This window comes from Aegilops tauschii, chromosome 1, assembly GCF_002575655.3.
Source record: "Aegilops tauschii subsp. strangulata cultivar AL8/78 chromosome 1, Aet v6.0, whole genome shotgun sequence".
Classification (NCBI taxonomy): Eukaryota; Viridiplantae; Streptophyta; class Magnoliopsida; order Poales; family Poaceae; genus Aegilops; species Aegilops tauschii.
In genome coordinates, this window is record NC_053035.3 from 64599087 (window position 1) to 64623355 (window position 24269).

The following is a 24269-nucleotide window of genomic DNA, read 5'->3' on the forward strand; positions in this document are numbered from 1 at the left end:
TCTCGGTTTTTGAACCGGGACTAAAGTGTCGTTACTAATGCCCTAGGCCTTTAGTCCCGGTTCTTACATGAACCGGGACAGATGGGCCTCCACGTGGCCGGTGCTGCGAGCCCAGGCAGGAGGGCCTTTAGCCCCGGTTGGTGGCACCAACCGGGACCAATAGGCATCCACGCGTCAGCAGCTGACAGGAGCTGAGTTTTTTTCTTCTGAAAGGGGGTGGTTTAGGGGGTAATTTAGGGTGTATTAGCTAGCTAGCAGAGAGAAGTGTCCTCTCTTATTTCCGTGCTTGGTTTACCAATGCTACTGCTATGCCTAAACATGGCTTAGATTAAAGTGAAGGCAACATGTGGTGCATGTCTAAAGTAATACTAATCCTAACTTGATCAAGTTTGGATTAGTACTACTTTCGACATGCACCACATGCATGTTTCCTTCACTTCAATCCAATCCATGTTCATTTTACCCACTGATATATATTAACTCTTCATGCCCGCATCATGCATCGTCATATAATAAGTCGTCCTAATCATCATCATACAACTTCTACTCTTATTAATAACAAGTCATACGATCATCATCCTCATAGTCATCGAACCAACCCTACTTAATTGTTCTAGGCACATGATCATCAGTATTAGGTAGGACCTAAATACCCTATTTAAGGTAAAATAGCATAAAACAATATAGACCCCGACTCTCCATTATGGAGAATGGAGATCATCCTGTCTCCAATTCTTGCACTTCGCTTCCTTTTGCTTCCAAGAACCTCCTTACGACTGTCCATACATTTTTTCCATTCCTTGATTTTCATGTCTCCACTTCTTTTAGAAATCTGGTATGGACAGTTGAGATTCGTAGGATGACCTGGGCGTATGTTCAAAACATCAAGGCGACCACTCTGATACATCAGATGAGGCACACAATCATTCGGGATTTCCTGTTGAATTAAAAACATATAGTAATAACTTCGTAGTTAGCAATGTAGTTAAGTTTTAAAAGACTTTATGCAAAAGATGCACCAATGTCGTAATACTAAAAAATCTTACCATGGCATCTCCATGGATGTTACCTTAGTTCAACACGTGCACTAGTGGCACGTATTGACCACAATGTGGAGGAGTTTTACAATAGATATTGCAATTCTCAAGATCAGAACAAAATGCCACCGGATGATTTTTCTCCTTATAAGTTAACTCAGAGCCATCGGTGTAGTAGGTTCTGTCTACCATGTTCTGCACATTGTTTGAACAATCAAAATAAGCTATCAATGGAAATAAGCTGTCAACTATTTTGAAATGAACAATATAAATTAGTTAATAACTATGTTTGAGAAACTCACATAGCGGTAGAATTGGAGGCGTATCAACAAGGACCCAAATGTCCATATTGTCTTGGTCGATGTCAGGATCACCAAGATCCATGGTGACAAGCATACCCTCATCAAAATCATACATCTTGCAAAATGCTTCCCAATTTTTGCAACCAAAATGGGTTACGCTCTCAGAATTATACAGATTTACTTCAAAATCCATATCATGATGGGTCCTTAGGTGAATTTTCTTTGTTTCCATACTTTCATGGTCTTCAAAACCCATCCTCTCCAAGACATAGCGTCTTGCATGGCATGGGATAAGCTAGTCGAATTGTAAAAGATGAAAATTACATGTTGAAATAGTTGAAGTCGTGCTTAATTACAAAAAAATAACACTTGTCGTCGTTGCGTACCGTTTCAACATCGAAGGTCTCCTCCAGCTTAATGCTGAAGCGCCGACCTTCGTCCAGGTGAGGCCTGTCGCACAGACCTCGGTCGTCGTGGCACCAGTCGCACTCCCCCGGGAGACTTTCGTCGTCCGAGCACGACATTTCCTATGTTCATAATTCAAATATTAAACTTGTACAATTAAATATATGTACTAAAAAACCTAAATTAGATCATTATTATTCAACACGGGTTGACTATCGGTCTGTCGAGTCTTTTCTTGAAAACACTCAGCTCACATGATGTACATATTCGACCGTCGGTGATGGTAGCTCCTCCTTTCATCCCCGAGTGCATTACACCAAGTTGTCTAGCACACGGGAATGAAGGAGAAGCTACCCCCACGACAACAGTCGGGATTCTTCGTCCTCTCATATATATATGGTGGAGACTCTCCCTCACTGATTCCTCTCTGACATTGCAACCGTCGGTGATGGTAGCTCCTCCTTTCGTTCCTGAGTGCATTACACCAAATTGTCTAGCACACGGGAACGAAGGAGAAGCTACCCCCACGACAACAGTCGGGATTCTTTGTCCTCTCATATATGGTGGAGACTCGACAGACTTAAAGTCAACCCAAAATATCGTTTAATTATCTTTCTAAAAAAGGACATATCGTCCTCTCATATATAGGACTCATATTGACATGGAGATTTGGCTGGTCTCACCTCGAGGTCGGAGGGGAGTCGGTGACGGGGACGACTGCGGGGATGATGGAGGGGCTCCTAGATTTCTGCAAAAACATAAACACTATAAGCTATCAACTAATCAAATGCATACGCCTTGCATAGTGCTCTGCAATTTTAGCATTCAAAGTAGGAGTACTTTTCCAATTTGAGCATTCAATAAGAAAAACCAAATCGTAAAATAAAGTAGTATTCAAATTAGCATGCATTCAATTATAAGAAAAACTACATCATCTCTTGCGTCCGTACATCATCGAATATTATCACTAATACACCTCGAATACTATCATACATATACATCGCTAATACAGCTAGAACCGTAGCGCCCGACGGGTATCGGCACGGGCGGTGGACACCCAAAGAGAAGGAACCATCACAGGATCATAGCTCCAGTGAGATCCCTGAAGAACCTGCCAGGTATTGTCGGACCTGCCCTCCAACGCAACCATGTAGTGACAGACGTGCTCGTCCTCCTCGCTGACACGGTGACGTACCACCTCCACGGTGTCTGGAAGCCTCGGCAGCATCACTGGCCCACGCGACCGCCACCAAACAAGGATCGGGTCAACGACGGGCTGGCTCCTCACCAACCTACGCCCCCGGAAGGTAGCACCTCCCAATACCAGCCTGGCGGAGCCCAGTCCCGGACATGGCCCCTCTGATCAAGTCGGCCTCCTCCGCCGGGTCGACGACGAGGATGCGGGATAGGCATCGTCGACATTGATGCGGGAATAATTGCTTGAACTAAAAAAATAAACTAGTTCTATTAATTTTCTTGCTAAAAATAAACTACTTCTATATATAGTAAAATAAAGTAATTTTCTTAAATCAACTAGTTCAACTACTACTAAGCACTTAATTACTATAAATAAAATAAAGTAGTACTTACTAAAAATAAACTACTTTTATATATAGTAAAATAAAGTAGTTTATTTAAATCGACTAGTTCAACTACTAAGCACTTACTATACATAAAATAAAGTAGTACTTACTAAAAATAAACTACTTCTATATATAGTAAAATAAAGTAGTTTTATTAAATCAACTAGTTCAACTACTAATTAAGCACTTACTATAAATAAAGTAGTTCTATTAAATCAACTAGTTCAACTACTAATTAAGCACTTACTATAAATAAACTAGTTTAACTAGTTCTATTATTTATCGACCCCCCCTCATGTCGAAGTTATCGGGGAGGGGGTATATCGAGAACGACATACCCGATAAAAAATAAGAAGAGGAAGAAGAAAAAAAAAGAGGAGAAGAAGAAAGGAATAGAGGAGAAGATCGAAGAAAAAAAGAAGAAAAAAAGAGGAGAAGAAGAAAGGAATAGAGGAGAAGAAGAAAAAATAGAATATTTTCTATTTTTTCTTCTTCTCCTCTATTCCTTTCTTCTTTTCTTCTTCTCCTCTTTTTTCCTCTTCTTATTTATTTCTCCTCTTTTTCCCTCTTCTTCCTCTCCTCTTCTTCTCCTTCTTCTTCTCCTTCTTCCTCTCCTTCTTTTTCTTCTTCTTCTTCCTTCTTTCCTTCTTCATCTTTTCTTCCTTTTCCTTATTTTACTTTTTCCTCTACACTAACCTAAAATGCACTAACCTAAAATCGATATCTACTAACAACCTAAATAAAAAATTAATACATATATAAACAAAAAAATTCTATGAACATTATATTCATACATACATAGCCACATCCATTCATCATATAGCTACCACATACATATATACATTATATATATGAAAAAAATGCAATGAACAAAAAAATAATACACATTATATGAAAAAAACATTGAACAGAGCCGTGGCGGCGGCTCACATCGGGGGCGCCGGCGAGGGTGACGGCGGGGGCGGCGAAGGGCGACGGCGATGGCGGCGGGGGCGGAGGGCGACGGCGACGGCGACGGGCGATGGCCCGGGGGCGGCGGTGACGGCGGCGGGGGGCGGAGGGCGACGGCGACGGCGATGGGCGACGGCGTGGGCGGCGGACGGCGTCGGCGTGGGCTCGGGGGCACGGGCGACGGCGACGGCGGCGGGACAGCCTGGCGGCGTCGATGACCTCGGCGTCGTCGGGCGGGGGGGGGGCAACTGGTGATGGAAATCTTAAATTTTCCTAAGTGTTGCTTATATAGCAAAGGATTTGGTCCCGGTTCGTGGCACCAACCGGGACCAATGCCCCCCTTTGGTCCCGGTTGGTGGCACCAACCGGTACTAAAGGGGGGGAATTGGTTCCGGTTGGTGCCCCGAACCGGGACCAAAGGTGTGCATTGGTCCCGGTTCGTGGCACCAACTGGGACCAATGTCCTGCGCCTGCCAAAGCCGCGGTGCGGTGGGATGTTTCGTCCCACCTCGCTAGCCGAGGAGCGGCAGGACCGGTTTATAAGCCCTGCGCCGCCACCTCCATTGAACTCCTCCGAACTGCAGGCCTCTGGGCCTAATCTCGCACTACTATGCCTGTGGGCCTGCTGGGCCTTCTGCGGGCCTGAATCCTGGCCCATGGATGGGTTTCTAGTCGTATTCAGGCCGTGGTGGCCCAGTAGGTGGCATTTTTTTCCCAGTTTTTTTCTTTTATTTTTTGCTTTATTTATTTTATTTTGTTTCTACTTACAACAAAATACTTACTGTTGCTATTTTATTTATTTCAGGAAAATTCTTTTTGCTTATAATATTTTGAACAGAAAATACTTTGGTAATTTTAGGTCCATAAATTTTATTTATGTTATTAATGTTTATTTTATTTTATTTTATTTTGTTTCTACTTATATATTTTATTAAAGTTTATTTTATTTTATTTGGTTTCTACTTACATCATCGATTTTCAACCCTTTCTGACTTCATTTGTTATTTTTCTTGCATTTACTAATTATTTTGAGCTATAAGACCCTGAAATTGAAAAGCATTTCAAATGAACTCTAAAAAGGTTAAAAGTTGGCATGGTATCATTATTTCATCCACATAGCATGTCCAAGAAAGTTGAGAGGGTTACGGCAAAAATTGGATGCACTTCGTGTACAAAACGGACAATCTCTTTCGATGTATCAGGATTTCATACGGAAACTCGTCTGTTACAAAGGGATTTCATTTTTTAAAACTTATTTGAACTCCTGAATTTTTGTGTGTTCAAAATGCACCATTCAAAGCCACATCATCAATTTTCAACCCTTTCTGACTTCATTTGTTATTTTTCAAGCATTTACTGATTATTTTGAACTATAAGACCCTGAAATTGAAAAGCATTTCAAATGAACTCTGAAAAGGTTGAAAGTTGGCATGGTATCATCATTTCGTCCACATAGCATGTGCAAGAAAGTTGAGAGGGTTACGGCAAAAACTGGATGCACTTCGTGTACAAAACGGACAATCTCTTTCGAAGTATCAGGATTTCATATGGAAACTCGTCTGTTACAAAGGGATTTCATTTTTTTAAAACTTATTTGAACTCCTGACTTTTTGTGTGTTCAAAATGCACCATTCAAAGCCACACCATCAATTTTCAACCCTTTTTGACTTCATTTGTTAATTTTCATGCATTTACTGATTATTTTGAGCTATAAGACCCTGAAATTGAAAAGCATTTCAAATGAACTCTGAAAAGGTTGAAAGTTGGCATGGTATCATCATTTCATCCACATAGCATGTGTAAGAAAGTTGAGAGGGTTACGGCAAAAACTGGATGCACTTCGTGTACAAAACGGACAATCTCTTTCGAAGTACGAGGATTTCATACGGAAACTCGTCTGTTACAAAGGGATTTCATTTTTTAAAACTTATTTGAACTCCTGACTTTTTGTGTGTTCAAAATGCACCATTCAAAGCCACATCATCAATTTTCATCCCTTTCTGACTTTATTTGTTATTTTTCATGCATTTACTGATTATTTTGAGCTATAAGACCCTGAAATTAAAAAGCATTTCAAATGAACTCTGAAAAAAAGTTGGCATGGTTTCATCATTTCACCCACATAGCAGGGTATCATCATTTCAAATGAACTCTGAAAAATGGACAATCTCTTTCGAAGTATCAGGATTTCATACGGAAACTCGTCTGTTACAACAGGCATTTCAAATGAACTACGAAAAGGTTGAAAGTTGGCATGGTATCATCATAATAGTTGTGGAGAGAAAGTCTTCACTTTTTCTTTGCTTGTGTCCTTTGCTTATTGCGCCGTAACCATGGATAATCTTCATCGTTTATCAGGATGCTTGGGTCAGCCTTGACTTTGAAGGGAGGAATTTCATGGAACTTTTCATAATCTTCAGACATGTGTGTCTTGCCCTCCACTCCCAGGATGTCCCTTTTCCCGGAAAGAACTATGTGGCGCTTTGGCTCAGCGTATGATGTATTCGCTTCCTTATCTTTTCTTTTTCTCGGTTTGGTAGACATGTCCTTCACATAGATAACCTGTGCCACATCATTGTCTAGGACAAACGGTTCGTCAGTGTACCCAAGATTGTTCAGATCCACTGTTGTCATTCCGTACTGTGGGTCTACCTGTACCCCTCCTCCTGACAGATTGACCCATTTGCACTTAAACAAAGGGACCTTAAAATCATGTCCGTAGTCAAGTTCCCATATGTCCACTATGTAACCATAATATGTGTCCTTTCCCCTCTTGGCTGCTGCATCAAAGCGGACACCGCTGTTTTGGTTGGTGCTCTTTTGATCTTGGGCGATCGTGTAAAATGTACTCCCATTTATCTCGTATCCTTTGTAAGTCAATACAGTCGAAGATGGTCCCCTGGACAACGAGTACAGCTCATCACAAACAGTGTTGTCACCTCTGAGACGTGTTTCCAACCAACTGCTGAAAGTCCTGATGTGTTCACATGTAATCCAGTCGTCACACTGTTCCGGGTGTTTGGAGCGCAGACTGTTCTTGTGTTCATCAACATACGGGGTCACCAAGGTAGAGTTCTGTAGAACTGTGTAGTGTGCTTGAGACCAAGAATGCCCGTCCCTGCATATTATTGAGTCCGCTCCTAGCGTGCCTTTTCCAGTCAGTCTCCCCTCATACCGCGATTTAGGGAGACCTATCTTCTTAAGTCCAGGAATGAAGTCAACACAAAACCCAATGACATCCTCTGTTTGATTGTCACGACCGGTTTTTCAATAAAATATTTATTGAGAGACCAATCCCTTTTACGGACCAGTAGAGAAGAATTCCTTCTCACTGGTAGACAATATCTTGGTCATAGAAGAAAAATACCAGGAGTACTGAATATAATACAAGGTTGAGCGGGGACTGCTCAACAAATTATTACATGCACGCCGAATAGACATAACGGCGGATAGGGTGGCATAACTACTAACTCATGATAACGACGGTGGTGGAAAAATCACGCACTGCGGTAGAGGATGCAGTCATTAGGGCATGCATGTATCTTCTGCACCTCCAATCCTAGAGGGCATACAACCTTCTTTGCTGCGTACGTACTGTCGGGCAATTCGTTATCCTTTGGAAGCTTATTCTTCAATATTTTTAGTAGCTTCTCAAATCCTTTGTCAGGCACAACATTCTCTGCCTTCCACTGCAGCAATTCCAGTACGGTACCGAGCTTTGTGTTGCCATCTTCGCAATTGGGGTACAACCCTTTTTTGTGATCCTCTAACATGCGATCGAACTTCAGCTTCTCCTTTTGACTTTCGCATTGCGTCCTTGCATCGACAATGACCTGGCGGAGATCATCATCATTGGGCACATCGTCTGGTTCCTCTTGATCTTCAGCAGCTTCCCCCGTTGCAGCATCATCGGGCACATCGTCTGGTTCCTCTTGATCTTCAACAGCTTCCCCCGTTGCAGCATCACCGTATTTAGGGGGCACATAGTTGTCATCGTCCTCTTCTTCGCCGTCTTCCATCATAACCCCTATTTCTCCGTGCCTTGTCCAAACATTATAGTGTGGCATGAAACCCTTGTAAAGTAGGTGGGTGTGAAGGATTTTCCGGTCAGAGTAAGACTTCGTATTCCCACATTCAGGGCATGGACAACACATAAAACCATTCTGCTTGTTTGCCTCAGCCACTTCGAGAAAATCATGCACGCCCTTAATGTACTCAGAGGTGTGTCTGTCACCGTACATCCATTGCCGGTTCATCTACGTGCATTGTATATAATTATGTGTGTCAAAAGTAAGAAAATTAGACAAGTATATATGTAAAGTAAGAATTTTTTCTTTCAGAAAGAAGATAAGAACAAGAGGCTCACCACGGTGGTGCCGGCGATGAGATCGGCGCGGGCGATCCACGGCGGTGAAGATGGGGACGGGGCATGACGGACCTCTAATATAAACCTAGAAATATCTCGGAAAAAATGGAGCTCGGAGGTCGAGCTTCGAGAGGAGAAAGCTTAACTAGTGTGGCTCGGGCATTTCATCGAACACCTCATGTGCATAGGGTTTAGGGTGAGCTAGAGCATAGGAGGTGAGCTAGAGCACCCAATGCCCTCCCCCTCGCCGGCCAGCAAATAACAGAGCACTGTGGAGTGCTCTGCTGTGGCGATGGGGTATATATAAGCAACTCATTTGTCCCGGTTCGTGGCTGGAACCGGGACTAAAGCTCCCCCTTCTGTCCTGGTTCGAGCCACGAACCAGGACCAATGGCTGTGGGCCAGGAGCGAGGCCCATTGGTTCCGGTTCATGCCTAGAACCGGGACAAATGGGTCCACACGAACCGGGACCAATGCCCACGAGGTCCCGGCCGCCCCCCTGGGCTCACGAACCGGGACTAATGCCCCCCATGGGTCCCAGTTCGTGCAGAACCGGGACTAATGGGCTGGCCAGGCCCGAACGAAAGCCCTGTTTTCTACTAGTGCATGAGGGCCGGCCGGCCTCCCCCTTGCTCCTTTATATAAGGGGGCAGGGGGGCGCCCTAGAACACACAAGTTGACAGTTGTCTTAGCCGTGTGCGGTGCCCCCCTCCACAGATTTCCTCCTCGGTCATATCGTTGTAGTGCTTAGGCGAAGCCCTGCGTCGGTAACTTCATCATCACCGTCATCACGCCGTCGTGCTGACGAAACTCTCCCTCGGCCTCAGCTGGATCTAGAGTTCATGGGACGTCACCGAGATGAACATGTGCAGATCGCGGAGGTGCCGTACGTTCGGTGCTAGGATCGGTCGGATCGTGAAGATGTACGACTACATCAACCGCGTTGTCATAACGCTTCCGCTTTCGGTCTACGCGGGTACGTGGACACACTCTCCCGCTCGTTGCTATGCATCACCTAGATGGATCTTGTGTGTGCGTAGGATTTTTTTGAAATTATTGCGTTCCCCAATAGTGGCATCCGAGCCAGGTCTATGCGTAGATGTTATTTGCACTAGTAGAACACAAAGAGTTGTGGGCGATAATAGTCATACTGCTTACCAGCATGTCATACTTTGATTAGGCGGTATTGTTGGATGAAGCGGCTCAGACCGACATTACACGTACGCTTACGCGAGACTGGTTCTACCGACGTGCTTCGCACACATGTGGCTAGTGGGTGTCAGTTTCTCCAACTTTAATTGAATCGAGTATGACTACGCCCGGTCCTTGTTGAAGGTTAAAACATCACACTTGACGAAAAATCGTTGTGGTTTTTGATGCATAGGTAAGAATGGTTCTTGCTAAGCCCGTAGCAGCCACGTAAAATTTGCAACAACAAGTAGAGGACGTCTAACTTGTTTTTGCAGGGTATGCTGTGATGTGATATGGTCAAGACGTGATGATATATAAATTGTTGTATGAGATGATCATGTTTTGTAACAGTTATCGGCAACTCGCAGGAGCCTTATGGTTGTCACTTTATTGTATGAAATGCAATCGCCATGTAATTACTTTACTTTATCACTAAGCGGTAGCGATAGTCGTGATAGCCATAGTTGGCGAGATGACAATGATGCTTCGATGGAGATCAAGGTGTCAAGCCGGTGGCGATGGTGATCATGACGGTGCTTTGGAGATGGAGATCAAAGGCACAAGATGAGGATGGCCATATCATATCACTTATATTGATTGCATGTGATGTTTATCCTTTATGCATCTTATTTTGCTAAGTTCGACGGTAGCATTATAAGATTATCTCTCACTAAATTTCAAGGTATAAGTGAAGGAAATATGCCCTAGAGGCAATAATAAATTTGTTATTTATATTTCCTTATATCATGATAAATGTTTATTTTTCATGCTAGAATTGTATTAACCGGAAACTTAGTACATGTGTGAATACATAGACAAACAGAGTGTCACTAGTATGCCTCTACTTGACTAGCTCGTTGAATCAAAGATGGTTAAGTATCCTGGCCATAGACATGAGTTGTCATTTGATTAACGGGATCACATCATTAGAGAATGATGTGATTGACTTGACCCATTCCGTTAGCTTAGCACTTGATCGTTTAGTATATTGCTATTGCTTTCTTCATGACTTATACATGTTCCTATGACTATGAGATTATGCAACTCCCGAATACCGGAGGAACACTTTGTGTGCTACCAAATGATACGTCCATTTTGCATCATGCTTTTATATCGATATTTATTGCATTATGGGCTGTTATTACACATTATGTCACAATACTTATGCCTATTCTCTCTTATTTTACAAGGTTTACATAAGGAGGGAGAATGCCGGCAGCTGGAATTCTGGGCTTGAAAAGGAGCAAATATTAGAGACCTATTCTGCACAACTTCAAAAGTCCTGAAACTCCACGAAAGTTGTTTTTGGAAATAATAAAAAATACTGAGCAGAAGAAATACCAGAGGGGGCCCACACCCTGGCCACGAGGGTGGGGGGCGCGCCCTACCCCCCTGGGCGCGCCCCTGCCTCGTGGGCCCCCTGTTGGCCCTCCGGTGCCCATCTTCTACTATATGAAGTCTTTCGTCCGAAGAAAAATCACAAGAAAGCTTTCGGGACGAGACTCCGCCGCCACGAGGCGGAACCTTGGCGGAACCAATCTAGGGCTCCAGCGGAGCTGTTCTACCAGTTACACTTCCCTCCGGGAGGGGGAAATCATCGCCATCGTCATCACCAACACTCCTCTCATCGGGAGGGGGCCAATCTCCATCAACATCTTCACCAGCACCATCTCCTCTCAAACCCTAGTTCATCTCTTGTATCCAATTCTTGTCTCTAAGTCCGGCATTGGTACCTGTAGGTTGCTAGTAGTGTTGATTACTCCTTGTAGTTGATGCTAGTTGGTTTATTTGGTGGAAGATCATATGTTCAGATCCTTTATGCATATTAAAACTCCTCTGATTATGAACATGAATATGCTTTGTGAGTAGTTACATTTGTTCCTGAGGACATGGGAGAAGTGTTGCTATTAGTAGTCATGTGAATTTGGTATTCGTTCGATATTTTGATGAAATGTATGTTGTCTCTCCTCTAGTGGTGTTATGTGAACGTCGACTACATGACACTTCACCATTATTTGGGCCTAGAGGAAGGCATTGGGAAGTAATAAGTAGATGATGGGTTGCTAGAGTGACAGAAGCTTAAACCCTAGTTTATGCGTTGCTTCGTAAGTGGCTGATTTGGATCCATATGTTTCATGCTATGGTTAGGTTTACCTTAATACTTCTTTTGTAGGTTCGGATGCTTGCAATAGGGGTTAATCATAAGTGGGATGCTTGTCCAAGTAAGGACAACACCCAAGCACCGGTCCACCCACATATCAAATTATCAAAGTACCGAACGCGAATCATATGAACGTGATGAAAACTAGCTTGACGATAATTCCCATGTGTCCTCGGGAGCGCTTTTCTCTATATAAGAGTTTGTCCATGGTTGTCCTTTGCTACAAAAAGGATTGGGCCACCTTGCTGCACTTTATTTACTTTTGTTACTTGTTGCTCGTTACAATTTATCTTATCATAAAACTATCTGTTACCTATAATTTCAGTGCTTGCAGAGCTGAAAACCGCTTATCATTTCCTTCTGCTCCTCGTTGGGTTCGACACTCTTACTTATCAAAAGGACTACGATAGATCCCCTATACTTGTGGGTCATCAAGACTCTTTTCTGGCGCCGTTGCCGGGGAGTGAAGCGCCTTTGGTAGGTGGAATTTGGTAAGGAAAAATTTATATAGTGTACTGAAATTTATTGTCACTTGTTACTATGGAAAGTGATCCTCTGAGGGGCTTGTTCGGGGTATCTTCACCCCAACCAGTAGAGCAAAGATTTGCTCCTCAACCTACTGAACCTACTAAAAATTAAAATGTCTACTTTGAAATTCCTTCGGGTATGGTAGAAAAACTGCTAGCTAATCCCTTTGCAGGAGATGGAACATTACATCCTGATGAGCACCTAATCTATGTGGATGAGGTTTGTGGATTATTTAAGCTTGCAGGTATGCCCGATGATGTTATTAAGAAGAAGGTCTTCCCTTTATCTTTGAAGGGAGATGCATTGACATGGTATAGGCAATGTGATGATATGGGATCATGGAACTACAAACGATTGAAATTGGAATTTAATCAGAAGTTTTATCCTATGCATCTTGTTCATCGTGATCGTAATTATATATATAATTTTTGGCCTCACGAAGGAGAAAGCATTGCTCAAGCTTGGGGGAGGCTTAAATCAATGTTATATTCATGCCCCAATCATGAGCTCTCAAGATAAATAATTATTCAAAATTTTTATGCTCGGCTTTCTGACAACAATCGCACCATGCTCGATACTTCTTGTGCTGGCTCTTTTATGATGAAGACTATTGAATTCAAATGGAATTTATTGGAAATAATTAAACGCAACTCTGAAGATTGGGATATCAACGAAGGTAAGGAGTCAGGTATGACACCTAAGTTTGATTGTGTTAAATCTTTTATGGATACAGATGTTTTTCGTAAATTTAGCACTAAATATGGACTTGACTCTGAGATAGTAGCTTCTTTCTGTGAATCTTTTGCTACCCATGTTGATCTCCCTAAAGAGAAGTGGTTTAAATATCATCCTCCCATAGAAGTAAAAGTAGCTGCACCTATTAAAGTTGAAGAAAAAACTATCACTTATAATGATCCTATTGTTCCTACTGCTTATGTTGAGAAACCACCTTTCCCTGTTAGGATAAAAGATCATGCTAAAGCTTCAACTGTGGTTCGTAAAAGCAATATTAGAACTTATACACCTCCTGAGCAAGTTAAAGTTGAACCTAATATTGCTATTGTTAAAGATCTCTTGGCTGATAACATTGATGGGCATGTTATTTATTTCTGTGATGAAACTGCTAGAATTGCTAAACCTTGTGCTAAAGATAAACATAGACCTATGGTAGGCATGCCTGTTATTTCTGTTAAAGTAGGAGATCATTGTTATCATGGCTTATGTGATATGGGTGCTAGTGCTAGTGCAATACCTATTGACTTATACAAAGAAATTATGCATGATATTGCACCTACTGAGTTAGATATTGATGTCACAATTAAAGTTGCCAATAGAGATAACAATTCACCAATTGGGATTGTTAGAGATGTTGAAGTCTTGTGTGGGAAAACTAAATATCCTGCTGATTTTCTTGTTCTTGGTTCCCAACAAGATAGCTTTTGTCCCATTATATTTGGTAGACCCTTCTTAAACACTATTAATGCTAAGATAGACTGCGAAAAGGATGTTGTTACTATTGGTTTAGGTGATATGTCTCATGAGTTTAATTTCTCTAAATTTCGTAGACAACACCGTGAAGAGGAATTGCCTAGTAAAGATGAAATTATTGGTCTTGCTTCTATTTCCGTACCTCCTAGTGATCCTTTAGAACAATATTTGCTAGACCATGAAAATGATATGTTTATGAATGAAAGAAGGGAAATAGATGAAGTGTTCTTTAAACAGGGTCCTATTCTGAAAAACAACTTGCCTGTTGAAATCCTAGGGGATCCTCCTCCACCCAAGGGTGATCCCGTGTTTGAGCTTAAACCATTACCTGATACTCTTAAATATGCTTATCTTGATGAAAAGAAGATATATCCTGTTATTATTAGTGCTAACATTTCAGAGAAGGAGGAAGAAAAATTATTGAAAACTCTGAGGAAGCACCGTGCTGCTATTGGATATACTCTTGATGATCTTAAGGGCATTAGTCCCACTCTATGTGAACATAAAATAAATTTGGAGAAAGACGCCAAACCAGTTATTGACCATCAACGACGGCTGAATCCTAAGATGAAAGAAGTGGTAAGAAAGGAAATACTAAAGCTCCTTGAGGCAGGTATAATCTATCCCGTTGTTGATAGTCAGTGGGTAAGTCCTGTCCATTGCGTCCCTAAGAAGGGAGGTATTACTGTCGTTCCTAATGATAAAGATGAATTGATTCCGCAAAGAATTATTACAGGTTATAGGATGGTAATTGATTTCCGCAAATTAAATAAAGCTACTAAAAAGGATCATTACCCCTTACCTTTTATTGATCAAATGCTAGAAAGATTATCCAAACATACACATTTTTGCTTTCTAGATGGTTATTCTGGTTTCTCTCAAATACCTGTGTCAGCTGATGATCAAGCTAAGACCACTTTTACTTGCCCTTTCGGTACTTTTGCTTATAGACGTATGCTTTTGCATTATGTAATGCACCTGCTACCTTTCAAAGATGCATGATGGCTATATTCTCTAATTTTTGTGAAAAGATTGTTGAGCTTTTCATGGATGATTTCTCCGTATATGGAACTTCTTTTGATGATTGCTTCAGCAACCATGATCGAGTTTTGCAGAGATGTGAAGAAACTAACCTTGTCTTGAATTGAGAGAAGTGCCACTTTATGGTTAATGAAGGTATTGTCTTGGGGCATAAAATTTCTGAAAGAGGTATTGAAGTTGATAAAGCTAAAGTTGATGCTATTGAAAAGATGCCATGTCCCAAGGACATCAAAGTTATAAGAAGTTTCCTTGGTCACACCGGATTTTATAGGAGGTTCATTAAGGACTTCTCAAAACTTTCTTGGCCTCTGACTAATTTATTACAAAAAGATATACCATTTGTCTTTGATGATGATTGTGTAGAAGCATTTGAAATACTTAAGAAAGCATTGATTTCTGCACCTATTGTTCAGCCACCTGATTGGAATTTACCCTTTGAAATTATGTGTGATGCTAGTGATTATGCTATAGGTGCTATTCTAGGGCAAAGAGTTGATAAGAAATTAAATGTTATTCAATATGCTAGTAAAACTCTAGACAATGCTCAGAGAAATTATGCTACTACTGAAAAAGAATTCTTAGCAGTTGTATTTGCTTGTGATAAGTTCAGACCTTATATTGTTGATTCTAAAGTAACAATTCACACTGATCATGCTGCTATTAAATATCTTATGGAAAAGAAAGATGCTAAACCTAGACTTATTAGATGGGTTCTCTTGCTACAAGAATTTGATTTGCATATTATTGATAGAAAGGGAGATGAGAACCCCGTTGCAGACAACTTGTCTAGGTTAGAAAATGTTCTTGATGACCCACTACCTATTGACGATAGATTTCCCGATGAACAATTAAATGTCATAAATGCTTCTCGTACTACTCCATGGTATGCTGATTATGCTAATTACATTGTTGCTAAATTATACCACCTAGTTTCACATACCAACAAAAGAAAAAGTTTTTCTATGATTTGAGACATTACTTCTGGGATGACCCACATCTCTATAAAGAAGGAGTAGATGGTGTTATTACACGTTGTGTACCTGAGCATGAACAGGAACAGATCCTATGCAAGTGTCACTCCGAGGCTTATGGAGGACACCATGCTGGAGATAGAACTGCACATAAGGTATTGCAATCTGGTTTTTATTGGCCTACTCTCTTTAAGGATGCCCGTATGTTTGTCTTATCTTGTGATGAATGTCAAAGAATTGGTAATATTAGTAGACGTCAAGAAATGCCTATGAATTATTCACTTGTTATTGAACCATTTGATGTTTGGGGCTTTGATTATATGGGACCGTTTCCTGCCTCAAATGGATATACACATATTTTAGTTGTTGTTGATTACGTTACTAAGTGGGTAGAAGCTATTCCAACTAGTAGTGCTGATCATAACACTTCTATTAAGATGCTTAAAGAAGTTATTTTTCTGAGGTTTGGAGTCCCTAGATATTTAATGACTGATGGTGGTTCACATTTTATTCATGGTGCTTTCCGTAAAATGCTTGCTAAGTATGATGTTAATCATAGAATTGCATCTCCTTATCACCCGCAGTCTAGTGGTCAAGTAGAATTGAGCAATAGAGAGCTCAGATTAATTTTGCAAAAGACTGTTAATAGATCTAGAAAGAATTGGTCCAAGAAACTTGAAGATGCATTATGGGCCTATAGAACTGCATATAAAAATCCTATGGGTATGTCTCCGTATAAAATGGTTTATGGAAAAGCATGTCACTTACCTCTCGAACTAGAACATAAGGCATATTGGGCTATTAAAGAGCTCAACTATGATTTCAAACTTGCTGGTGAAAAGAGGTTATTTGACATTAGCTCACTTGATGAATGGAGAACCCAAGCCTATGAGAATGCCAAGTTGTTTAAAGAAAAAGTTAAAAGATGGCATGACAAAAGAATACAAAAGCGTGAGTTTAATGTAGGTGATTATGTATTGTTATACAACTCTCGTTTAAAATTTTTTACAGGGAAACTTCTCTCTAAATGGGAAGGTCCATACGTTATCGAGGAGGTCTACCATTCCGGTGCCATAAAAATCAACAACTTCGAGGGCACAAATCCGAAGGTGGTGAACGGTCAAAGAATCAAACACTATATCTCAGGTAATCCTATAAATGTTGAAACCAACGTTATTGAAACCGTAACCCTGGAGGAATACATAAGGGACACTTTCCAGAACGTTTCAGACTCCTAAAAGGAATAGGTATGTGGTACGGTAAGTAAACCGACTCCAAAACAGTTCTAATGGTAATTTTTCTCCGTTTTGGAATATTTAGAAAAATAGAAAAATAAGAAGCAGTCTGGGAAGGACACGAGGCCTCCACGAGGGTGGAGGGCGCGCCCTACCCCCTGGGCGCGCCCCCTGCCTCGTGGGCACCTCGTGCGCTCTCCGGACTCCGTTTTCTTGTACGATACGTATTTTGGTCGGTAAAAATTCATTATATAATCTCCCGAAGGTTTTGACTCCTGTATCACGCAAATATCCTTTGTTTTCGTTTCGAGCTGTTTTTCTGACAGATCTAGATCATCATGACGTCTCCAAGCGCCCCCAAGGACAAGTTCTTCGAGAAGGTCATCAACCCTTACCTCGCGGAGGTGCTGCGACACCCTCAAACCATTGAGATGCGTGATGGGTTGCTGCACATCCGCGATGTTGAGGGACCGAAGGGGGCTAGAAGCGTGGAGACGAGGCCCGAAGCAATGGAGCAACAAGTTTTCAAGTGCCAGGGGATGGTGGAATGTGGACTCAACTCCAACCACATGATGATCACGGAGTTCACCAACAACCACAAGCTGGATGCCAAGAACATTGGGGAGACCATCTTCAAGCTTCACGAGAAGATCGAGCACCTCCAAGCCCAAATCTATGACCTGCAAAAACCAAAACTGTGAGTATGAATATAGATTCAAGAGGATGAGTTTGGCTGCAGATTTGAGGATCCCGTAGACTCAATCATCCTTCTATGATGGTGAGCCTATGCCTTGGAAGATGGACGACAAGCCCACATCATCAACAACTCCGCCACCTTCCTCGCCAACAAAGGAGATATAATCATATTGGTATGGGCACTCCCCTTGGAAACTGCTAAGCTTGGGGGAGGTGCCCCGGTATCGTATCACCATCACATCTCTATCTTTACCGTTTTCTTAGTTCGATCCTTTTAGTAGAATTTTGATCTAGTAGAATAAAGTTTTTGGTATGATCTAGTTTTGAGTTTTGCTTTATGATCCCTCTATGTAATCGAGTCCGTGAGCTATATAATAAAGATTAGTGTTGAGTCAAGGGCTTGATTATCTTGCTATGATCTTGAGTGAATAAACAAAAGAGAAAGAATAAAAAGGAACAAAGAGATCATATTGATCTTATGGAGAGTAATGACTTCACATAGAAAGAGTATGATGATTAAAAATTGTTGAGAGTTGGCAAACATAGTTTTGGTCATCGTTGCAATTAATAGGAAGTAATAAAGAAAGAGAGGTTTCATATACAAATATACTATCTTGGACATCTCTTATGATTGGAAGCACTCATTAAAATATGACATGCTAAAGAGTTGATGTTGGACAAGGAAGACAACGTAATGGGTTATGTTTTCTTATATCTGAGATAAAGTATATTGTCATGGATCATCCAACATGTTGAGCTTGCCTTTCCCCCTCATGCTAGCCAAATTCTTTGCACCAAGTAGAGATACTACTTGTGCTTCCAAAAACCCTTAAACCCAGTTTTGCCATGAGAGTCCACCATATCTACCTATGGATTGAGTAAGATCCTTCAAGTAAGTTGTCATTGATGCAAGCAATAAAAATTGCTCTCTAAATATGTATGATTGATTGGTGTGGAGGAAATAAGCTTTATACGATCTTGTGATGTGGAAGAAATAAAAGCGACGGACTACATAATAAAGGTCCATACCACAAGTGGCAATATAAAGTGACGTTCTTTAGCATTAAGATTTTGTGCATACGACCATAAAAGCGCATGGCAACCTCTGCTTCCCTCTGCGAAGGGCCTATGTTTTACTTTTATCTTCTACCTTATGCAAGAGTCATGGTGATCTTCACCTTTCCTTTTTATATTTTATCCTTTGGCAAGCACAGTGTGTTGGAAAGATCCTGACATATATATCTAATTGGATGTAAGTTAGCATGAACTATTATTGTTGACATTAACCTTGAGGTAAAAGGTTGGGAGGCAAAACTATAAGCCCCTATCTTTCTCTGTGTCCGATTAAAACTCCGTAACCACAAGTATTGCGTGAGTGTTAGCAATTGTGAAAGACTAAATGATAGTTGGGTATGTGGACTTGCTAAAAAGCTCTGACATAGACTCTTTCTGAGGTTATGATAAATTGCAATTGCCTCAATGACTGAGATTATAGTTTGTTAGTTCTCAATGAAGTTTCTGATACATACTTTGCATTGTGAATAGATTATTACTTGGGCATAAGAAATCATATGACATTATACATATATGTTGCTGTTATAAGAATGATCATGATGCCCTCATGTCCGTATTTTACTTTATCGACACCTCTACCTCTAAACATGTGGACATATTTATCGTTATCGGCTTCCGCTTGAGGACAAGCAAGGTCTAAGCTTGGGGGGGGGGGTTGATACGTCCATTTTGCATCATGCTTTTATATCGATATTTATTGCATTATGGGCTGTTATTACACATTATATCACACTACATATGCATATTCTCTCTTATTTTACAAGGTTTACATAAGGAGGGAGAATGCCGGCAGCTGGAATTCTGGGCTGGAAAAGGAGCAAATATTAGAGACCTATTCTGCACAACTCCAAAAGTCCTGAAACTCCACGAAAATTGTTTTTGGAAATAATAAAAATACTGAGCGGAAGAAATACCAGAGGGGGCCCACACCCTGGTCACGAGGGTGGGGGGCCCACCCTACCCCCTGGGCGCGTCCCCCTGCCTCATGGGCCCCCTGTTGGCCCTCCGGTGCCCATCTTCTGCTATATGAAGTCTTTCGTCTGAAGAAAAATCACAAGAAAGCTTTCGGGACGAGACTCCGCCGCCACGAGGCGGAACCTTGGCGGAACCAATCTAGGGCTCCGGCGGAGCTGTTCTGCCGGGGACACTTCCCTCCGAGAGGGGGAAATCATCGCCATCGTCATCACCAACGCTCCTCTCATCGGGAGGGGGCCAATCTCCATCAACATCTTCACCAGCACCATCTCCTCTCAAACCCCAGTTCATCTCTTGTATCCAATTCTTGTCTCTAAGTCCAGGATTGGTACCTGTAGGTTGTTAGTAGTGTTGATTACTCCTTGTAGTTGATGCTAGTTGGTTTATTTGGTGGAAGATCATATGTTCAGATCCTTTATGCATATTAAAACTCCTCTGATTATGAACATGAATATGCTTTGTGAGTAGTTACGTTTGTTCCTGAGGACATGGGAGAAGTCTTGCTATTAGTAGTCATGTGAATTTGGTATTCGTTCGATATTTTGATGAGATGTATGTTGTCTCTCCTCTAGTGGTGTTATGTGAACGTCGACTACATGACACTTCACCATTATTTGGGCCTAGAGGAAGGCATTGGGAAGTAATAAGTAGATGATGGGTTGCTAGAGTGACAGAAGCTTAAACCCTAGTTTATGCGTTGCTTCGTAAGGGACTAATTTGGATCCATATGTTTCATGCTATGGTTAGGTTTACCTTAATACTTCTTTTGTAGTTGCGGATGCTTGCAATAGGGGTTAATCATAAGTGGGATGCTTGTCCAAGTAAGGACAGCACCCAAGCACCAGTCCACCCACATATCAAATTATCAAAGTACCGAACGCAAATCATATGAACGCGATGAAAACTAGCTTGACGATAATTCCCATGTGTCCTCGGGAGCGCTTTTCTCTATATAAGAGTTTGTCCAGGCTTGTCCTTTGCTACAAAAAGGATTGGGCCACCTTGCTGCACTTTATTTACTTTTGTTACTTGTTGCTCGTTACAAATTATCTTATCACAAAACTATCTGTTACCTATAATTTCAGTGCTTGTAGAGAATACCTTGCTGAAAACCGCTTATCATTTCCTTCTGCCCCTCGTTGGGTTCGACACTCTTACTTATCGAAAGGACTACGATAGATCCCTTATACTTGTGGGTCATCATCAAATGTCACAACGTAACTGGGTGATTATAAAGGTGATCTACAAGTGTCTCCGACGGTACTTGTTGAGTTGGCATAGATCAAGATTAGGATTTGTCACTCCGATTGTCGGAGAGGTATCTCTGGGCCCTCTCTATAATGCACATCACTATAAGCCTTGCAAGCAATGTGACTAATGAGTTAGTTGCGGGATGATTCATTACGGAACGAGTAAAGAGACTTGCCAGTAACGAGATTGAACTAGGTATTGAGATACCGACGATCGAATCTTGGGCAAGTAACGTATCGATGACAAAGGGAACAACGTATATCATTATGCGGTTTTGACCAATAAAGATCTTTGTAGAATATGTGGGAGCCAATATGAACATCTAGGTTCCGCTATTTGTTATTGACCGGAGACGTGTCTCGGTCATGTCTACATGGTTCTCGAACCCGTAGGGTCCGCACGCTTAACGTTCGATGACGATCGGTATTATGAGTTTATGTGTTTTGATGTACCGAAGATAGTTCAGAGTCCCGGATGTGATCACGGACATGACGAGGAGTCTCGAAATGGTCGATACATAAAGATTGATATATTGGATGACTATATTCGGACACCGGATGAGCTCCGGGGGTCACGGGATAATTATCAGAGTGCCGGGGGGTTATCGGAACCCCCGGGGGGACTATTGGGCCTACATGGGCCATAGGGAAGAGGGGAGGCAGCCCACAAGGGGAAGCCGCGCCCCCTCCCTATAGGGAGTCCGAATTGGACTAGGGAGGGGGGGCGCCCCCCTTTCCTTCTCCTCTCCCTATCCTTCCTTCCCGCTTCATCCTCCTTGTTGGACTAGGAAAGGGGGAGTCCTACTCCTACTAGGAGGAGGACTCCTCCCCCTACTTGGCGCGCCCCGAGGCCGGACGGCCTCCCCCTTGCTCCTTTATATACGGGGGTAGGAGGGCACCCTAGAACAGACAAGTTGATCATTGATCTCTTAGCCGTGTGCGGTGCCCCCTGTCGGTGTCAAAACCGGCGGATCTCGGGTAGGGGGTCCCGAACTGTGCGTCTGAGGTTGATGGTAACAAGAGACGGGGGACATAATGTTTACCCAGGTTCGGGCCCTCTCTATGGAGGTAATACCCTACTTCCTGGTTGATTGATCTTGATGGATATGAGTATTACAAGAGTTGATCTACCTCGAGATCGTAATGGCTAAAACCCTAAAAGTCTAGCCTGTATGACTATGATTGTGATTATGGTTGCCTCTACGGACTAAGCCGTCCGGTTTATATAGACACCGGAGGGGACTAGGGTTGTACAAAGTCGGTTACAGAGAAAGGAATCTTCATGTCAGGGCACCAAGCTTGCCTTCCACGCCAAGGAGAGTCCCATCCGGACACGGGAGAGAGTCTTCTATCTTGTATCTTCACAACCCATCAGTCCGCCCTACGTACCATAGTCCGGATGCCCGAGGACCCCTTAATCCAGGACTCCCTCAGTAGCCCCTGAACCAGGCTTCAATGACGATGTGTCCGGCGCGCAAATTGTCTTCGGCATTGCAAGGCGCGTTCCGTCTCCGAATACTCCAACACAGTCTTCGGACACAACGACCGTGTCCGGCTCTGCAAAACATGTACCTCACACAACCGCAAAGAGTATAATATTTCACGAGTCCAATCCGCTGACAAATTTTTGTAGCGTGACACCACATCATCACCCAGTCATTATTTTGAACCGTTTTTTGGCCTGCCGCTTCATATTTCGAGATGCGGTCTTACTGGCACGTCTCGTCAAAGCAGAGATCGTGTCCCCTTATTGCGGGATTCTCATCAATACAGGCATGGGTAATCCAACCGTGCCGTCTGTACAGCCCTTGGGAACATGCGAGTTTTAAGGCGAGTGGGGAGGCGCTTGATATTCACTGCCTTTATAAGGAGATAAGGATTCTCTTCTTTCACCCACGCCTTCTCTCTCTTTGCCCTCCCATTCTTGAGCTCCAGTGCCTAAGTCCTCGTCTTTTCCTCCCCAAGAAAGCACTCGATCATGTCCGGATCTGGAGCGCAAGGCAAGTGGATGGCTTCCTCCGTCAAGGAGAAGGACATCACCCAACTTCGGGAGGTCGGGTATCTGGCCAAGGAAATCGCCCAACGGCTTCCGGCAAAGGGGCAAATCATCCCCACCCTAGAGCCCAATGAGAGGGTGGTGTTCATCCCCCACTTCGTCCGCGGGTTAGGGTTTCCTCTCCACCCTTTCGTCCGCTGACTCATGTTCTACTACGGGCTATATTTCCATGATCTGGCCCCAAATTCTTTCCTCAACATCTCGGCATTTATTGTCGTGTGCGAGGCCTTCCTCCGCATTCCACCCCACCTCAGACTATGGCTTAAGATCTTCAACGTGAAGCTGAAGGTGGTGGATGGCCAACACGCAGGGTGTGGAGGTGCCATGGTGAGCAAGATGCCCAACGTCACATGGCCCAAAGGTACCTTTGTGGAGACCATCAAAGGGTGGCAGCAACTGTGTTTCTATGTCACAGATCCCCGCGACGCCACCTGGGCCACGGCTCCCGAATTCAAATCCGGGGCCCCAATGTGGCTCACCTCCTGGCTAGAGAAGGACCTGAATTGGTCTTCGTCGGACGAGCTGACAGCGCTGCAAACACGCATCCAGAGCATGGTGGATAAGAACTTCAAGCTCGTCAATGTGATCCAGGTGATGCTGGTTTGTCGGATCCTTCCATGCTAGAGCCGGACTTGCCATTTATGGGAGTTCAATCCGGCCGAGCACCTGACCTTGCAACGGTTCTACGGAACCATGCACAAAGATATCTAGAAGGTGCTCTTTAAGGGCAACGAGACACCGTCGGAGACAACCGTGGACCGTGGGCACGCCCTGGCCCATCCCGCTAGTGCGGTAAGTCTTTCATGTTTCAAGGCGTATCCTTTACTTGCTTATTATGGGAAGATATCTAAACCCCACTATTTATTTTCCCAGGGCTAGACAAAGAAGGCAGAGCGGATTTGGTGTCCGGCTCCGCTGCCCGAGGAACCAGCAATTCCACTTTTGACGAAGATGCTGGT